Source organism: Prionailurus bengalensis, chromosome C2, assembly GCF_016509475.1.
Source record: "Prionailurus bengalensis isolate Pbe53 chromosome C2, Fcat_Pben_1.1_paternal_pri, whole genome shotgun sequence".
NCBI classification, from domain to species: domain Eukaryota; kingdom Metazoa; phylum Chordata; class Mammalia; order Carnivora; family Felidae; genus Prionailurus; species Prionailurus bengalensis.
Genome location: NC_057350.1, coordinates 76141795 through 76161672, shown reverse-complemented (window position 1 = coordinate 76161672; position 19878 = coordinate 76141795). Strand labels below are relative to the sequence as shown.

The 19878-nt window shown below is 41.9% G+C and overlaps 1 protein-coding gene and 1 non-coding gene across 2 annotated transcripts in view; both read right to left on the bottom strand.

Annotated features, from left to right (window-relative positions):
- The window catches only part of FGF12 (fibroblast growth factor 12), a 559298-nt gene that overhangs the window by 502419 nt on the left and 37001 nt on the right, over positions 1-19878 (bottom strand). The gene's annotated exons all lie outside the window — the stretch shown is intronic.
- On the bottom strand, positions 6094-6177 carry TRNAQ-UUG. Its single transcript is given in 2 exon segments — positions 6094-6130; positions 6142-6177. It is a non-coding gene; the product is annotated as a tRNA-Gln (tRNA).

Below are 19878 nucleotides of genomic sequence, written 5' to 3'. Positions count from 1 at the left end.
GCCAGGCCCAGGAATTCCTCGGGTCCTCTGCCTTCAAGCCAGACAGATCCAGTTCAAATCATGGCTTTACAACTTTACAAACTGTATGAATATGGGAAAGTGACTTCACATCAAGCTTGCCCCATTTGATGTCTACAACTTAACACTGAGTAGTAAAAATGCTACTTCAAAACATTTTCTCACCCCAACACATCCCCATCCCTACTGAAAAATCCATTTTGCTAATCTCCCAGGGCATCTGACTCAGTCTGAGTAGGCTTCCTCATTCTTCACTCCATATTCCACAGCTTCTTTCCACCAGACCTGGATGGATCTGGAAGGAATGGTATAAAGGAAGGAAAGGAAAGACCAGAGAAAGAAGGAAGAAGCGCCAAGGTCATCCTCCTGGGAACAGTAGCAACTGTCCTCAAAAGAAAATCACAATTAACTTTTAATAAAATATTCCCAAAGGAATGTTACCTTCATCCTCCAGAGGTGATATCTTATTATAAAAGAAGCTTTGCCTGGATACTCCAAGCATTCCCCCTGTTAGCTTATTTCTGCCATTCATTTTCATTACAAATTCATTTTCATAAATCTGAATTGCCATAAAATCCAAATTAATAGCCTCCAATAACTCCAATAACTACAGTAGCCATCACATTAATTAACTCTGTACAATGATCTTTCCCACAGATTTACCTGAAAGCTACCTAGCTGAAAGTATTGCCCATTCCTTTTCTATTAGGCAGACTGACTTTCTAGGCTTTTATTTTCTAGAGCAGGATGACTTGGGTCCCCCACAAAGAGGAGACTTGGTGTGCTCAGACTCTCTTAAACTCTATCCATGTCTGTATAGATTCGATGCCAAAAGCTGGGACTTACACAAATAATCCTCCTTCTCCTTTGTCCCCAAGTATCATTTTCATTAGAAATTAGGATCAAACCTTTAAAGTAAACTTTTTCTTTTTAAAAAAAAATGTTTATTTGTTTATTTTGAGAGAGAGAGAGAGAGAGAGAGAGAGAGAGAGAGAGAGAGAATTCAAAGCAGGCTCCACACTGTCAGCATAGAGCCTGATGTGGGTCTCACACCCACAAACCATGAGATCATGATGTGAGCTGAAACCAAGAGTCAGACGATTAAATGACTGAGCCACCCAGGCACCCTTACAGTAAACTTTTTCTACCAATGTTTTCCCTTATCCCATTTTATAGTCACAGTTTTATCTACTACTTGAAGTAGTAAGTCATAATTACAGCTTTTAATTATGTGGTCTCCACAAATACATAAATACTTATCTGTTTAGTACATTTTATCTCCAAAGATCCTTAGGAGACCTGGTTGTCAAGAAACCTATATGCTCCAGATTTTTCTACCAAATAACTAGACTAGAGGCAAACCTCTTTCAAGGCTTGAAGTAATAAAGCTAACTGGTGAAGGAGACAGTGCCAGAGTGCTGGTTTTCATCCAATGTGCTTTCCAGGCATGCCATATACAATACAGGAGCATGCCTTGGAAAGGTTGAGGACAGAGAAAGCAATCAAGTAAGGTAATCTGTGTGAAAGTACTTAGTAAACACAGTTACTAATACGATTATATGCAGCAGGGCATGGGGGTAGGGTCTATACAATGAAAAGGGCCCTGGATTTAGAATTGGAAGACCTGATCATAACTGTAGCTTAGGAAATGTCATATCACCACTTCAAGAATCAATTTTCCTAAATGTTCTAGAGGTCAAGAGTAATCTTTTTGTCAGAGTGCCTACTACTGAGTGCAGCACATAGTAGGCTCTCAAGAAATTAAGTCCAAGGCTAACAGGTGGCTAGTTCTCTGGTCCTTCACAGGCAGCACGACTGGCTTCCTTTGAAGCCCATAAAGTCTTAGGCAACAGAGTACCCTCAGCCAAACACACTGGTCCAATCCCATTGGCCCCTGCCTGGCCAGCTCCCTGAAGGTAACCTTTCAGCAATATATAGTCTTCCTGATGGAGCGGGCTCTCATGTCAGAGAAGTCACTTAAAAACTAAATCATTATTATAAAACATAAAGAAACATATTCAAGCTATCAGAATATTAAACAGGTTCTGACTCCTATTCAGCATCGTTTTACCCTCTCACTGTGGTTTCCTTCCAGCTGCAATCAATATACATTTTGGCAGAAGAGATGCTAAAGAAAAAACCTTCCAGTTTGTTTCCAAGGATTTCATTTTCCCCTGTACACATAGATCCTATAATAGTGGTACAACAACCACTTTTTCTGTGCTCTGTATTAATTGACCTAGCATTGCACTTGCATTATATAACCCAATTACATAGACTGACATGTAACCCAACCCCCCACATTAGAGGGTCAGAATGGCCACGTGAGCTGCTCCAAGTCCTGCCACTAATGGGTGATACAGCAAACCCCAGGTATACGAATATGGAGACGAACGTGCTTAACAGCACACTGTCTGCCTCCACTTTTTTCAAGATATGTGGAAAAGGAGGTAGCTAGAATTTTGAAGTTAACTCAATGTCCTTCTCATTGTAATATACCTTAATAATTCATTTTGTGCCAACCAAATCAATCCATCGTGAGATATTAAAAAGGTATCTTTAGGGGCGCCTCGGTGGCGCAGTCGGTTAAGCGTCCGACTTCAGCCAGGTCACGATCTTGCGGTCCGTGAGTTTGAGCCCCGCGTCAGGCTCTGGGCTGATGGCTCAGAGCCTGGAGCCTGTTTCCGATTCTGTGTCTCCCTCTCTCTCTGCCCCTCCCCCGTTCATGCTCTGTCTCTCTCTGTCCCAAAAATAAATAAATGTTGAAAAAAAAAATTAAAAAAAAAAAAGGTATCTTTATAATAAGATGAAGAGATTGTATAACCCCAATGAAATCAGTGTGCTTTAAATTAGACCAGGAGTGCCAATGGAGTAGCACTGAATGTGAGCACTTCCTGTTTTAAACAAGCGATAGACTTGCCAAGTGGTTATCTTGGCACTGGGCTAACAGTAGTGAACAGAAAAGGCATGATCCCTCCTCACAAGGACCTCACAGTCTAGCCAGGAGTTAAATAAATCACATACAGACACTATTTAAATATAGGATTATAAATCTTGATTAGTTTTACCAAATAAATGCAGCGGTGTGTGTGTGACATAATTTAGTTTCAGAATAAGGGAAGACAGAGAGACAGACAGATGGGTGGATGATACATCTCACTCTGGTGGAGTGTGAAAAATTGATTGAATAGGCATGAAAACAAGACAGAAGGCAAACACATTGAACATACAAACTAGCAGAAATGAATAAATTGCAAAAAGTACCACAAGTGCTAAAGAGACGTGGATGCATTTGGAGATGGGTGGGGTTAAGGCAAAGGTAGTAACTTGGAGCCTGTGTCTGGAGAGAAAAAGTTATCTCTCAACTGAATGCACAAGTCTTGCCAGGGGTTGAATTTAAAATAAAACATCTATTAGAAATGCAGGAATTTGCGGTGCCTTGGTGGCTCAGTCAGTTGAGCGTCCGACTTTGGTTCAGGTCATGATCTCACGGTTTGTGGTTTTGAAAGGCTTGTGGGTTCGAGACTCTGTGCTGACAGCTCAGAGCCTGGAGCCTGCTTGGGATTCTGTTTCTGTCTCTTTCTCAGTCTCTGTCTCTGTCTCTCTCTCTCTGCCCCTCCCCTGCTCACACTCTGTCTGTCTCTCAAAAATAACCATTAAAAAAATTTTAGAAATGCAGGAATTCACAGCATCAGTTTCAACATCAAGTAGTAATTATATCTTCACTTGTTATCAATTTTCTGTTAGACTTTGGAAAATGGAAGGTAGGTAGGTTTTTACAGATTCATTGAATAGTATGTGCTAAACACAACAGCTTCTAAAGAATCCTGAAAACAATTAAATGTTTAGTTTTTTATCTTGGCATTTTCATCCTCTCATCTTTTGCTTAGGCATGCTACTTTTTTTTAATCTGTAATTTTTAAAACCCTAAAAATAAATCCTGCATTTTTTTAGCAAAGCTGAAATTGCAAGATAACAGCAGATGATCTAAAATAACCTGATCTGGTCACAAACATAGCCCATATCTAACAATTTCCCCTCTATATGTCTGCAATAGGAAGGGTTCTGTAGAGTATAAATGGCTGTAGCATGCATAAGGCTCTGTCTGGTTCACCCATCCATTAGCTGCCACCTTCTGTGATCCTCTGAAAGTTAACTCAAGCCAGTGGCATCAGTCAAGAGTTTCGGCATATTGTACTGAAATGGCAAGTGATCTAATAGATGATCTAACACAAAGGATAATATATTGGGATATAGCTACAGGAAGATAAACCTAGTTCTAAAAATAATATAAGCAGAGTAAATGGACTAGAGTTCCCAGGTGGAGGTTTACTGATTGTGCATTACTTTGACTCACAAAACTGCTAGGGCACTAAATAAATATTTATTGTGTTTCCTACCTTAAAGGCATCTGCAGTCTAGTACACCAATGAATATGGTTAGAGTGTTATTAGTGCTATCATGGACATATATACAGAGTATAATGGGGGCCGAAAGGAAGTTTCATTCAATTCTCCTTGAGACTCAGAGAATAGCTTAACAGAGGTGATAGACATTGAGTTCTGAAGATGAGCAGATGTTTGCCAGGTGGAGGGAGGATGTGTGAAATGGGAGGGAGAACTGGGTTGAGCTGTGTCAAATGTATGACATTTGGCTAGCTAGACTCTATATGGTTATCTCAGATAGGGCCTCAATGAGATCTATTTCACTTGCCAGCTGTATCTTCATCCTAGCATGAACACTGCAATATCATGAGTGTGAAAGTCAGTTTTGAACAAATAAATGGAGGGCATGGAAATGATAGGAGGGAAGGGAACGGTTTAACATACGAAGTGCAAGAATCTAGACTACCCTACAGAGCTTCCAAGAAGATGGTAGGAAAACACCAAGAAGGTTGTAGGAGAGTGATGTGATTATTTTTGTGCTACAAAAAAAAATCTCTTTGGTTGGGGAGTAGATGTACTGGAGGGGACAGAAGTGGAGGTTCAGAGAAGAGATGAAGAGTTAAGAGACCTCGTAGAGATTATACTCTCTGTTTGTTATTGTGTCTGGGTTGGGAAAAAAGGACCCATAGCAGTCAATTATTAAAGACAAAAAGATTGTGGGGCTTTCTATGGAAATGTCATAAATTGCTTATATTCTGTAGCCACCAGTTTCCCAGCTGTCAGAAGCTAACCCAATGCACAGTAGAGGCTCTGGATGAGTAGGTAGAAATGTTCATCATCACTTATCAGCTGTGTGACTTGGAGCCAATTAGGCTATTTAGCCTTTTCCCTTACTGAAAGATAGGCATAAGATACCCTCCCTGGTCCTTTGCACCCTTTCTACAAAGGCCACAGGAGGGATGAATGGGATAGCCCTTTAGAGACTAGAAATACTCTAGTTAGGTGAGAAGCTGAAGGCTGCTGTGAAGTGAAGGCATTCAGCAAAGCATCTCGTGCTTCTTGGCCAACAAAAAAAAAAAGGAAAATTCCAGGACTATGTAAGAAATCTGAAGCTATATAAGCCCACATCCAGTGCTATAATGTCATGTGATTTTAAGTTAAAGGAAGATAACTTTCATTATAAACTGGACTAAAATAAAATTATGAACCCTTAGGTTGCCCTAGAAAGGAACTCATATAGACAAATTCTTTTATTTTCCCAATGAAGAAACTGGGACCTAGGAAGAGAGCTTGGCTTACTCAATGTTACAGCAACTTAATGGCCAAGCCAGGACTAGAATTGACCTTTCTTGACATCCAGTCCAATAGTCTTCTATAATAAGCTGCATGAGTGATCATGATGGGAAACATGGAGGTTTTCTGTATTCCATAGAGCCCTACAATGGTGTGCAAAGGGCTTGGGCTAGGGTGGGAGATGATAAAGAACAACCCTCTCCAACACCTCCCAGCCCAACTGCTTTGAGAAAACTCTTGGTTTGTTTTTAATATTTATTTATTTTTGAGAGAGAGACAGAGAGACAGAGAGACAGAGAGAGAGAGAGAGTCAGAGCATGAGCGGGGGAGGAGCAGAGAGAGAGAGAAGGAGACACAGAATCCGAAGCAGGCTCCAGGCTCTGAGCTGTCAACACAGAGCCCGAGGTGGGACTCGAACCCACAAGCCATAAGATCATGACCTGAGCCAAAGTCAGACACTTAACCACTGAGCCACCCAGGCGTCCTTGGATTTTTTAATAAAAGTATTAAAAAATAAGGTTTTCCTGCTGCCAAAAAGAAAAAGGAAATCACTATAGTGTCAAAACATTGTTTTTTTTTTTCAGCTTGATACAAATAAACCTGAAAATTCCAAGTCAATGAACACATACCAAAATTGTCACTCAAAGCTTGCACTCATGTCTATTTACCTCAAAATCCTGCATACATATCATCAAGCAGCTTGGAAGGTGCATACAGCTTTTCCCCATGACTAATCATCACATGTTACCATTCAAGCACAAGAGGACAGATCAGTGAGAAGGCATGGTTATTTACCAAACTGTTGAAGTGATAACACAAACAGACTTCTTTAAAAGAAATAGAGCAAGAGAGAAGACTGTGTGGGCTTCTTTTAGTCCCCTTTATTCACCAATTTGCTTGAATTTCCATAAATGTTTCAGTTGCCAAGCTTCTGTGCTGCCAAGGAATCCATCTAGGCCATAGAAGCATGCAGCTCAGGCACAAAGATGAAGTTTAGGACCTTTGGCACTTGGCACTAACAAGAAGAATTAGAAGTATTCTACAAGATAAAGGGTTGGCCCTGATCCACTGAGTCCCCTCACCCTGTCTCCCCCTCTCACCTCCATTTCTGAACACAGTTCATGAGCTTCTCCCATGTGTCAGATTCTGGGCAAAGCACGCTGGGAGATACAGAAAAAAATAAGGCATAGATTAGAGCACCATATAAAAGGCAATAAGAGCATGCTTAGAGGTGCAGGTGTCATGCTTTAGCATAATGAGTGATCACTTCAAGGTGAAGGCTCTGGCTAGGCAAAGGTGATGTTTGAACCAAGCCTTGGTAGGAAACTGAGGATCCAAAGAGTATTTTTTATCCATGAAATGAGTAAATCCATATGACTCACCTCCCTGTGTCTCCTTAGCATGAGGAGGTGTCCTCATCATTGATTTACTCTCTACGGGTTACATGTCTGTACCAGCAGGTTGCCTTGAGGAATCCCAGAAAGGGGACAACAACAAAGAAGCCTCTGGTGTTAGCAAGAAAAGTGCAAACACTATTACACAGAATTACAACAGATCTCCTATGTTCATGAAGGCTACACCGAGAGACGTTTCCAAATCACCCAGTCCTCAACTCCAGCTCATTCCACTGTCAGTGCAGGGTATTTTATAACTAGGTGTTCTCACTAAGTCATCACTCTGACATGCAGCTTTGCAGCCCTGAGCATTCACATCCACACTGAAGATTGTTGGTACCCTATCTCATTTCATCCCTAGAACGACCCAAGTGGTGGTTATTGTCCTCGTGACAAATTATTACATGCCATAGACTGTGGTCAGTTGCTTTATAAATAATCGAAACACTATGAATTCTAGAAATGCTGATGCAAAAATCTGGCCAAGGTAATCCACAGAAGGAAGAGGTTCAGCATTTGCGATGCACATTTAGAAACTATACAATCCATCCATATTTCATTATTCACTGGTGAACACTTATTACATCCAATACATTATGTAAAAACAAAATGATAAATAAATGACTGTGAATAGTATGTTAGTTAGAAATCTTGAGTCTGGAGACCTAGCAAGAGGGCCACTCTGTGATTAAAAGACAGTTACTAATCTCTGGGTATCCATTTTCTTCAACAGTGCAAAAGGGGACAGTGCATGGTAGATTTTGTAATCCCTAAATTGCTTTCCACTGCTAAAAATGTCAGTGCTACTAGTAATTTAAAAAAATGCAGTTAGATGGATAAAAGTCCCTGTTAAATAAGTATTCTTCAGTCTGTAAATCCTCAGAGATGCAAATGTTCATTCAAGGAAAGGACCTAAGCTTTTATTCAGCATTAGGTGAGGTACAAGATTTTAATACAGGTGTGCTTTTTTCCTAAAGGAGAGAAAAATGAACTCTGAAGAAAGGGAGAGAGTGGTATGTTTGAGCCTTATGCATAAATGCAGAGGACAGAAGCCTACTGAGGTTTGCAGTTACAGTCAGAGAAAGGGAGTAGAGAAATATACAACAAAGACTTTGGAGGAAGATGGTAACCTTTCTTAAGCTTTACAGCCTTCCCATGTTTTTATTCTTTCTGTCACCATCTGTCTACCAGTGTGATCAGTGTTTTTGTCATCAAAATGGACAGGGCCTGAGTACTTGTCTTTAGGAGCAGACAGGAGAGGCTGAGCTAGAGAAACTGGTATCACCCTGTAGTCAGTGCCAGAGATAGAGTAAGTGGTGGTGGGCGGTGGGGGTGGGTGGGAATCAGGTGAGTGACCGAAGCCTGTGGACAGCCTTAGCACTGGCAGGGATGGAACAGTTCCCGGGATAGAGCATCATCAGCACCCACCTGGGCTGGACAATGGCCCATGACATTGATTATGTGAATAGGCATGGATGTGTAGAGCTCATATTCAGACAGTTTTTCTGTCCTTTAAAGTGAGCAAAGGAAAAAGTCTCTAACCTTTTTTTAAGTGAGAGTATGTAAGAACCCAAGATTTAAGATCATCTATATAGTGACATGTATGATAAACCAATAATTCTTGCATTCATTATTTTCTAAGGTGATCATACAGTTTATTATACAAACTCAGGCACTTCTGGGTCTAGAAGGAGATGCTATTGATTATCACCCTAAGACAAAAGGTATGAACAGGGACATATGTAGTCTCTCTATCTATAAAGTTCTTTGCTCATTACCTACCATTTCACCTGATTCATTTGAAGGGGACAGAATGGAGGTTTTTATGCCTATTTTATAGATGAGGAATCTGATGTTCAGAGAGGCAAAGTGTTTTGCCCAAGACACATAGATAGTAAGCTTACAATACTCAAAAATTAATGATAAAGTAAAATAGATAAAATTCTGATAAAGTATGCATACACATACATAACACTAAAAAATAAAGAGTCCAAAGGTCATATGTGCATATAAAAATAGGTTACTAAAATGTGTGAAATTCAGCCTTCCTCAAAAGGAACTACTTTGCAAGGCACTCAAGAATGGCTAAGCAGATCAGTGAGAACAATCTAGGTGTGTGCAGCGTGGCTCACCGTTCACATTGATTGTGAAGACTTGGTGAGATCCAGCAGTGTGTATCTCCCATACTCCCATAGGGTCCCAAACCCAAGACACCACCTCTGGTGGTCAGGCCCCTCAGGCTGACATATCCTAGGTAATACCAGATGAGAGGTTACACTATTGACAAGTCCTGTTCATGTGAGGAGTTAGAGGATAATGAAGACACCCATCATACATATACAAAACTAGAAGCTCACAAGTATTCTTGACAGTTCAAATAAAAGCATGAATCAGTTCTCTGTCCCCTGTTGTGGTAGGTGTTTGGAATTCTCCACTGGGCCAGTCCCTGAAACAGCTCACACCACTATAAGCCTGAAGAGTAAGCATGATGCTATTAACCAACATAAGACTTCCTAGACAGAACAGGAGACCTTTGGAGAAAGAGGTGCAGAGTCCTAGAAGACTAGAGATGAAAGAAATCTGAGAGAACAGCAGGCCCTCTATTCCCAGAATGGGAAGAGGCCTCAGAATCTATGAGTCTAAGTCAAATTGCAAATTAGAGGCAGAGCTGGCTTCAGGCTTTCATGGTACACAGTTCTCTCAAGTAACTATGCATGGGACTGAATTAGAGTGGATTCATTATATGTGCCTGTGAGCTGCATCATATTTCTCAAAAAATTTGTATGTTGAAATCTTAACACCCAGTACCCTAAAATGTAACCATATTTGGAGATAGGGTATTTACAAAGGTAAGTCAAGTTAAAATGAAGTCATGAAGATGGGCCCTAATCCTCTATGATGGGTATCCTTATAAAAAGGGGAAATTTGAAGACAGACATGTATGCTGGGAAATCACCATGTGAAGATGAAGAGAGAGACAGAGAGAGGCTTTCTCCCACCAAGGAATGACAAGGAAGCAAGCTATAAAAAAGCTGGGGGGAAGGCATGGAAAAGATTTTCCCTCAGAAAGAACCAACCCTGCTGACACCTTGACCTTGGGATTTCTAGCCTCCAAAACTATGAAATGATCAATTTCTGTTGATCAAATCACTCAGTTTGTTGTACTTTGTTTGAACAGCCCTAGAAAACTAGTGCAATGGGTTTGGGACAGACACACAGTTTCTCCAGTGTGTAATCAGTCCCTGGTCTGCAGTCTGGATTTGCTCATTCTGTAGTGATAGGCTGTTTTTCTGGCCCCAACCCAAATATGTGCCACAGAGACGGCTTGACTTTGGACATTATGAAAAGTCCATTACTCTGACACAGACATTAAGGTGGCAGGCGGGAGCACCTGGGTGGCCCAGTCAGTTAAGCATCTGACTTTGGCTCAGGTCATATCTCATAGCTCATGAGTTTGAGCTTTACATTGGACTCTGTGCAGACAGCTCAGAGCCTGGAGCCTGCTTTGGATTCTGTGTCTCCCTCTCTTTCTGCCCCTCCCCCACTTGTTCTCTCTCTCTTTCTCTCTCTGTCTCTCTCTCAAAATTAAAATAAACATTAAAAAATTACAAAAAGAAAGAAGGCATGCCAAACAGTGGCCTCACTCCTTCCTCACCTTTACAACTGTGACCCTCTAGATAATCAGCACAAAATCCCCTCAGTTCCCACTGAGAGTTGACTGAGCCCAGTTCTACAGGCAAACCTGAGTCCAGCATTTATCATAACTTGTGAACTTCTGAGTTAACATGACTTCACCCCTCTGCCCCATTCCTTATGTCACCCCTGAAGAAGGCCAGGCCAGAGAGAACTCTAGATGTTGTACCAGGTAAACTCTAGGACATGAAGTGATATATTCCAAGCTCTGGCCTAGGATGTTTCGGATATACACATAGAGAGAATCCTCTACTCTTGGACCTGTATTTCCAATTGCTTCACTATGAGTAATATTCTCTAATCATTTTACTGGCTACTTGAGTATATAGTCTTTTTTCTTTTTCTTTCAACAGGAAGATGCAAATGACTCCAAAGAGTAGGAAGCTCTAAGTTCGGAAATTGACAAAAAGCCACTTGGTCTGTGCCAGAGCAGACCAGTAGAGATGCAATGTGACCTCACTCTTTCTTTATGTGTTTTAAGGCAAGCTGCCCCTCCCAGAGGCCGGTGGATGATGCCAAAGACAGATTCTGGCAGGTTTTCTGACTTACACGGAGGACGTCCCCTAAGTGGACTCCCTGGCAGTACAGTTCTGAATTAGGCTGCACTGGCCCATAAGCGTGGTGCAGACTGATTCAGACCTCATTCACCGAAGAGGAAACACCAGAATCATTTACAGATTAAGTCCTAACACTACATTCTTGACCAATATGAAATCATTCTACTGCGCCAGCTAGGCCTACTGTCGAAATGCTTTCTAGGTCTACCCTACCAAGAGTAAGACATCCTAAGAATATCTACGCTAGAGCTCCTTCTTCTGGGTGTGCTGTATACAAGTTGCTATCTCAATACTTAACAACGAAATTGTAACTAACATCTACTAGGCCCTTACTAGGTGCTAGGCTAAGTGCCTCAAATGGTTTTCCTCTACTGTGTGCTAATCTTTACAACTCTGTGAGGTACATGCTTTGATTTTTCCCACTTTACAGATGAAGGAACTGAGACAGAGACAGACTGGTAAAGTAAATCGCTCAAATTCACGGAGCTGGTGAACAGCAGGTGCAGAAGGTGGAGCCACGCTGGCTGCAGAGCTCACACTTTTCACCACCACGCTAGCTTGCTTGTCACCCTGGTAGCCCCGACTGTAGCTGTATCTTCCCCTCTGTGAGCTTTCTGAGGTCTGGAACTACTCCTCTCTCTGCCTTGTCCTCTTGTCACCTGCATTCAATGGTTGATGTGGGGTGACTCATCTGTGTCCCCACACCCCAATCAAGAAACACCATCTCCCTGTACTTAACTTTCTCAGTTCCTCTTAGATCATTTAACAGTGTTCTGCCTTACGGTTGTTGGCAAATCTTAAACCTCCGTCTTTTCCTCCCAGTTCATATATGTGCAAAATTCATAGCGGAGCCATGCTTGAAATTTCCCCAAAGCCCACTATATGTCCTTGAGTTTAGTAAGATTTTCTCCATAGACACACGAAATGAATGAAAACAGGGTCAGGTCCATGGCATTATACAGACTCCAGGGCCTTCCTGAAAGCCAATGCAGTTTCAGCTTCCTACATCCACTATAACAGGACTTCTGACACTGCTCACAGGGGATGAGGAGGACCTGGAATTCACTTAAGAGCCCTGGTTCTTAAACTCAAGTATGCTTGAGAATCCTCTTGGAGGGCTTACTGAAACACAGGCTGTTGGGTCTCACCCTAGAGTTTCTGATTCAGGAGGGCTAGGCTGGGGTCTGAAATATGCACTCTTAATAAGTTCCAGGGTGAGGCTAATGTGGCAGGATTGGGGCCCACGCTTTTGAAAAGCACTGTTCTAGAGCTCCGCTTTGGAGAGTAATAAGTATTTTAAGTAAAAAGGAAATAAGTAGATATGTAAGAAGCATCCCAGTGGAGTAAGGTTGTATGTGGCAGAAATACAGGAAGCATGGCAGGTCAGGCTCGCACGGCGAATGTGAGCATCTGCTGAGGCTGGCGTGTGAGATGTGCAAAGTGGGGTGTGGGAAGATAAGCAGTAGACTTGGACTTGACCCAAAAGATAAACAGTTCAGCTCAATCTTTAGATCATAGATTTGGATTTACCTTCTCATTCAGTAAAGCCCTAACCCTCATCAACCCCATACACCTTGGACCACCACACCCCGAGATCAAAACTAAAGGCCAAACATCTTATTGTTCTAAAGATTCTAAACCATGACAGATGATTTGTGTGGCTTCTCCATACAGCTGAACAGGCAGTGGGGCTTTGGAGGTAGAAGGTTAGTGGGTCCTCCAGCTCAGGAAGAAGAATTACTTCCTGAACTGGAGGAGCATAAAACTCTGTCTCATTCCCTTCACCATCAGGTGCACTTGTGCTAGTAAAACACCATATTTTAAAAGATGGAAATAACAAAAGCAAACCTTTCCTTTGGCTCCCGTGTTAGCAAAAGATTTCCATACTGTGGGCTTCTTCTGTCAATAGAAAAAAAAAAATAGGTTGCCCCATGTGTTCTATTCCATCATTGCTAAGAAAGCAGTTTTTAGAAGGCAGAAACAGAGATATGGCAGGGGAGGGATTTCATAGGGCCCTCAGCAACATCTGGAAATAAGCATCACTGCTCCGAATCTTTTGAACAAATAATTGGAGGGAGGGGGGAATGATTAGAAGAGTTTCGCCACATCCAGGCGTAAAACAAAGTGGAAAGAGCGATGCCAGCTACAGAAGGACATGGTACAAAAGGAACAGGAGACTCCACCCAGGGCCCAGGTTGAAAGAGGTAAGGGAGCTGGAGGGGCTACAAACTCAAATGGACTCAGGTGAGGATGCAGGTTGGGAGGTGGGGTAGAAAGGAAAGTGAAGAAGAGGATTATTGCAGGGGTGATTCAGGTCACTACATGGAGAGAGTCAAAGAGGTTAGACTGCGAGGTGAGCTCTGGTGCAGACAGAAGAAAAGCCAACAACTGAAAAGACCAGTGATTGCACAGCAGGAAGCCCAACAGGGGACGTGAGAGGCATCTGAACAGCCCATCCAGACAAGCTCAGGTTCGCAATGTGACTTCCTTCCCTCTCTTTAACCCTAGCTTCTATATTTATAAATGAATGGAATCTTTTAACTTTTCTCGGAGGGTCTCCTAGCTCTCAAGTACATGAGAAGATGCATTCTTGCATCCATTCAGTCTACAAAAAAAAAAAAAAAAAGGCACCCACAATTTGCCGGGTATTTCCATGCTAGAGCCAAAGTAATAATATAGAAAGTGACCCTATCTTTAAGGACCAGATTCATGAGCCACCAGGATCACAGAACAGGAAGACTTAGAGTCTGCCCTAAATTAGGCCTAATAATTTATTTACACAAAGATATTTAATGAGGCCCTGGTGCTGGGCCCAGCTGACCAAGTCCTCAAGTAGATCTGCTGTGTAATAATGTAGTCAGCTCAGGAATGCTCTTCAAACATTTCATTCATTCATCCAGTGTCATTCCTGAGTGTATGCCACTGAGCTCAATACAAACCAGACCATAGAATCTGTGTTTTGTTGTAAATCATAGAGGCGAGAAGGGCACTGTCAGAAGACGGGCAGTGAGGTGTCCATTTCAGGAGACAAGGTAAGAGGTAATGAATGTCTGAACTGAGACAGTAGAACCAGAGGGACACCATGATTTAAACTAGAGATAAGAGGGGTGCCTGGGTGGCTCAGTCAGTTAGGTGTCTGATTTCAGCTCTGGTCATGATCTCATGGTTCATGGGTTCGAGCCCCACATCGAGCCTGGAACCTGCTCTGGATTCTGCCTCCCTCTCTCTCTGCCCACCCCTGCTTGAGCTCCATCTCTGTCTCTCAAAAATGAATAAATGTTAAAAAAAATTATTAAAAACTGTAATATATTAAAATTAATATATAATAAAATATTATTAAAATATTTTAATAAACTAGGGCTAAGAAAGGGGTGCTTCGGGTCAGTGGGGGCAGGGGCTCCTGACGATGACCCTAAGTTTCCCATAGATTGTGGCCCCATTTGGCAAGTTGAGAAAATGGGCAGGGGAATGATCAGGGAGAAAATGAGAAACTCCATCAGAGCCAGTAAAATTTGAGGTGCTTTGGGTCTGAAGTAGGGGAGAAAACTCTGGACTAGAGACATACAAGTCACAAGAATACAGGAGGCACTGGAGACTAGGAGCAGATGACATCTTCAAGAGAGAAGGGCTAGAGGTCTCCATCCCCCTTGTCCCTTCCCCCCAAAATACAAGGTCTAGCAGCAGAGGGCTCCTACTTTTAAAAGTTGCTCCTTGACCAAAAAGATTTAGAAAGGAAAAAAGAAAGTTCATGAAGAAGGAAAAATGTCAGCTAGCTGGAAGGCATGTTTTTGTTTTTCTTTTTCTTTTCTTTCCCAAGCATTATACAAATCCTCCTTTTAGCTTAAGCAAGTAACTAAAGGGATACAGGGAGCAATGGTCACTACCTACTGGCTCACCATACAAGCTCCTTGGCATCATAAATATCATTTAGTCAGCCCCATCCCTAAGCCTAGAAAAGGAAGAAGAGGGGCATGGCTAGGGTTATGATATGACGATCTCAGGTTTTCTTTACATTTCTTTTGATTTGTACCAGGGGGGAGAAATCTCAGAATGTTTCATAGACATTCTAACAGTCCCAGCATGTGATGCTATTCCTGTCCCCACTCTTTTTATAAAAATGGAGGGGTTAAGACAGTGGGAAATAGGACTGTTTCCCCCTCATCTTCTCATGAGCTGATCAAGAGTCAGAACAAAGCCAAAAGCCAAGGTCTTGATTTTTTTTTTATAGAACAAGGTTTCGCTAGGTCAGGAGAAATGGTAACACACACCCCAAGCTTTATGTTTCAGTAACTCCTCCAGCAATGGTCTAGAAAGCCTTTCATGAACCAGGTGGCAGCCTGGAGCAAGCAAGGTGAACAGCAGACGTCCGACATCCTCTACTATGAGCTCCTTAACACACACGTGTTTGAGTGCACACAAACATGTGTGTTTTCTCTTCCCCACGTCCCTCCAACCCCTTCCCTTTTTTTTTTTCCTCACATAAATGTAGATCTTGTAAGGCATTGTCCACCCTGGTTTCAAATCTCTGGCCCTGAGGCAAGAAAACCCAAACCTGGTCCGATTTCAGTTCCACCTCTAATGTTTACTAGTTACAGTCTTGGATGATGTCCTTCACCTCAGGACTTGTTTCCTCATCTCTCAAGGGAGAGGTTGGGACTAACTCAGCTCTAAGTTTCATTCTTCCCTCAATAATAGATGAGGTTCCACTGACTAAGACTTATTTCATCTAAAACATAATGTTCTGGAAATTAGGGTATTGTATGATAAAGAATGGGTCTGGTCTTTGCCCTGGGTTCCTGTCATGGAGGTGCTAAACCCCTGGAATTTTCCAAATGATAAGAATGCCTTTGTTATTCATGGTGGGCCCTTGAACTACACCTGAGTTTAAGCTAAGGCAATAACTCATGACTGGAGCTGGCTGTTCCAGAAAGACCAACTAAGTGATTAGAGGGTTAGGACTTTGAGGTACAGTTCAAGAGGAGAGGGAAGCTGGAGAATAAGTCATTCATATGATCAGTGTTTCAATCAATCATGCCTCAGTAATGAAAACCTAATTAAAAACTCTGGACACTTAGGCTCAGGTAAGCCTCTTCACCGGAGAACACACCAATATGTCAGGAGGGTGGCATTTCTGATCCTACAGAAAGACTGCCAGGAAGGTCCATGTTTGGACTCTCAGACCTAGTCTTATGAGTCTCTTCATTTGCTCCTGATTTAGATCCTTTATAATAAAGCTATAAGCCAAACAGCAATGCTTTCCTAAATTCTGTGAGTTGTTCTAGCAAATTATCTAAATCTGAAAGGTGTCATGGGAAGACCCTCTGAATTTGTAACCAGTTGGTTAGAAGTGAAGGTGTCCCGGGGAACCCCAAGACAGTCTTGTTGGAGACTATGCCCTAACCTGTGGAATGGATGTGAACTGCAGGCGGTTAGCGTCAGAAATTGCAGTGTTGCTTGTGATACACCTGTTGGACAATAATTATAATTTGCATATGTCCTTAGACAAATGAATAGACCCCACACACCCACAGTGATCTCTGACATACAGTTGGTGCTGTGCTCTGGCAGCAGCAGATCCTAAGTGTTACATGATCACAAGAGATCAGCTGCTGCCATCCTCTTATAACATCATGGTGATCTTGGTGTGATGGATGACATGAAAACTTCTTCGAGATGTCAAAGAGGACACATTTATCTGCACTAGCACCTCCTAACAGGGCTTTAAAAAGAAACGTTCCCCTGCTATATTAAGCAGCCGTTACAAAGTTTGAAAAAAAATTCTAGGGGGTAGCAGCCATCATTTAGGAGTTGACTAAAGCCCTGCCTAATACATCATCTCTTTAACCACTACTCTGTGGGGCTTATTTTTATCATTCTCAAGCAGTTCAAATGTTGGCCATCCATAAAATTCATTTCTTTTTTTCCTTCCTACAGGCACAAGGGACAGAATTGAAATCACTGATACAACTGAGCCAAAATAAATTTCAGAGTATCTTTTTGTTCTAAGGCAAACTCAATCTCTAAACTCCTGTGTGCAGTTATAAACATCAATTAATTTATCACCACTAGAAGCAAAAAGGAGAGAATCTGGCATTCTTTTTGGAAAGGTCAAACTAAGTTCTAGAGCCATTTTCATCATCCATGACTATTAAAGACCACAATCCTACCTCAGTGGTTGTGTCCCTCCCAAATTCAAGTGTTGAAGCCCTAACCCCCAATGGCATGGTATTTGGAGATAGGGTTTAGGCAGGTAATTGGGTTTAGATAAAAACATGAAAGTGGGGCCCTCATGATGGGATTAGTGCCCTTGAAGAAGACAGACAGACTGCTACCTGCTCCCTGTCCAACTCCACATATCTATCTCTTTATCTCTCATGCTGTTGCACCAAGGAAAGGCCATGTGGCTGTGTAGTGAGAAGGTGGTAATCCACAAGCCAGAAAGCAAGACCTCACAGGAACCAAACCTTGCTAGCACCTTGATCGTGGACTTCCCAGCCTCCAGAACTATGAGAAATAAATGTTTGTTATTTAAGCCACCCAATCTATGGTATTGGGTTACGGCAGCCTAAGCTTACTAAGACAGCAATATTCAAATTGTGTGTTCTATGAGTCACCTTGGGGGTGATTGCTCTCTAGGCAACATCTTGGGATCCTCACCCTGAGATTCTGAATTAGTAGGTCCAAGTTGAGTCCGATAAATCTGCATGATTCAAGCTTTCCAGGAAATCCTAACACAGGTGATCTGCAGAAACACCAAGGAACCCTTTGGATTGCTTCTCCCCATAGGTCACCACTGGCACGGCACAGCACATCCTGTCCACAGCTGACTGTGTTCATGGAGCTAAAATGGAAACCTACATCAGACCACCAGCTCTGTGGTATATAATGTCGGTGAGAAGTGAGTAATCATCACGGGTGATATGTTATAAAAACTGATCAAAGACTCCTCGACTCTGCCCCATGCCAATCAAGACCAACTGATCGTGGTTTGTTTTTTCATTTAGAAAAAGGTCAAGCAGCTGCCTGTTTGCTTTTTTCTCTCCAGGGCCATTTTAGGAAGTTCATCTGCTCTAAACAGCTGCTCACAAGCAGAATTGATCCTTGCAGAAAAATGACTGTAGGACCCCACTCCAGAGGTGACATATGTTAAACTATTTTCCACTTTTTGCTTTCCTTTGATGGAAAAGAAAATATGAATAGTAGCTTCTTCTTTCAATAATTAAAAATTAAGGTAAAAAAGTATTTTGACAAATCACATTTCCATAAAGTGTTACATTTATGTTGCCCTTTTTTTTAGTCATTATCATGACATACCTTTATAAAGCACTTTTAACAGGAATCAAAGAACTCAACTCCCTTATGCATTCAACATTTTATAATTTAAAAAGTTCACATATCTTTCATGGTCTCCATGATGATCCTTGCAACAGACAAGGTATATAATATTATCCCAGGTTAGATAGTGTTAAACCTGGACACAAATGAGGGGTATGGCCTGGGTTCAAATCTCAGCTCTTCTACTTAACTTGCTATGTGGCCTCAGGTAACTTAACCTGTTGTGACTCAGTTTCCTCATCTACAGAATGAAGATAATAGGGCCCGTCTCACAGTATTGTTATTAACAAACTAATTATTTCTAAAGTGTCTGCCTCATAGTAAATACTATGTGTGTGTGCATGTGTGTGTGTGTGTGTGTGTGTGTGTGAAAGTGTGTGAAATAAAATTAAATTCAATGAGCACTGAGCATTTGAGTATTCACAACATGTCAGGTCCTGAATGAGGATGTGGACATAGGAGATTTAAGCCATAGTCTCTGACCTCAAGGAGCTCTGAGAGGAGTGTTGAGAGGGAAACAGAAGATTCTACAAACATAAGACAACTTCTTTGGTACCATGAGACAACAGCCAGAGCAAAATGGACTGGGGGAATGGAAGGGAAGGAGATAGGGGCAGGTATTAATTACTACAGGGCACAGTACTAGAGGAAGAGCAGGAATTTGCCAAGTAAACTGGAGGGATATGACAGGGAACAGTAGGTGCTCAGGACAAGGGTGCAATATGTGTGAGCAATAACAGTACTGCCATATCTTTAGTGTTTGTTACATATACAAAAACTACTGTATTTAATAGTTTATCTGCATTTTACTGGAACCTGACAATAATACTTCAAGGTTGGCCCCACTATGATGGCTTTAGAAATGAAGAACTTAAAGCTTAGAAAGGCTTATGATCTATTTTTCTAGAACATACCATAAGTGGCAGAACCCATCTGTCTCCAAGACTGGAGCTGCACAGGCTGTTTTCAGGGGCCCCTGAGTCCTGGAGGCAAGTCTGTGGCACAATCAGATTTTGTGAAGAAAGTAGAGGAAAGAGCTAGAAAGAGGTGGGGGGTAAAGAGAATGATGGGCTCTTTTGATGGGCTGAGTTTGTTTTTAAATAGGATAGACTTGAGCACGTTAATAAGCTGAGAAGTCAGCAGAGAGAGAGGATGAAAAACCAGAGACACAAGAAGGTGCCAACACAGCATCCCACAAGACAC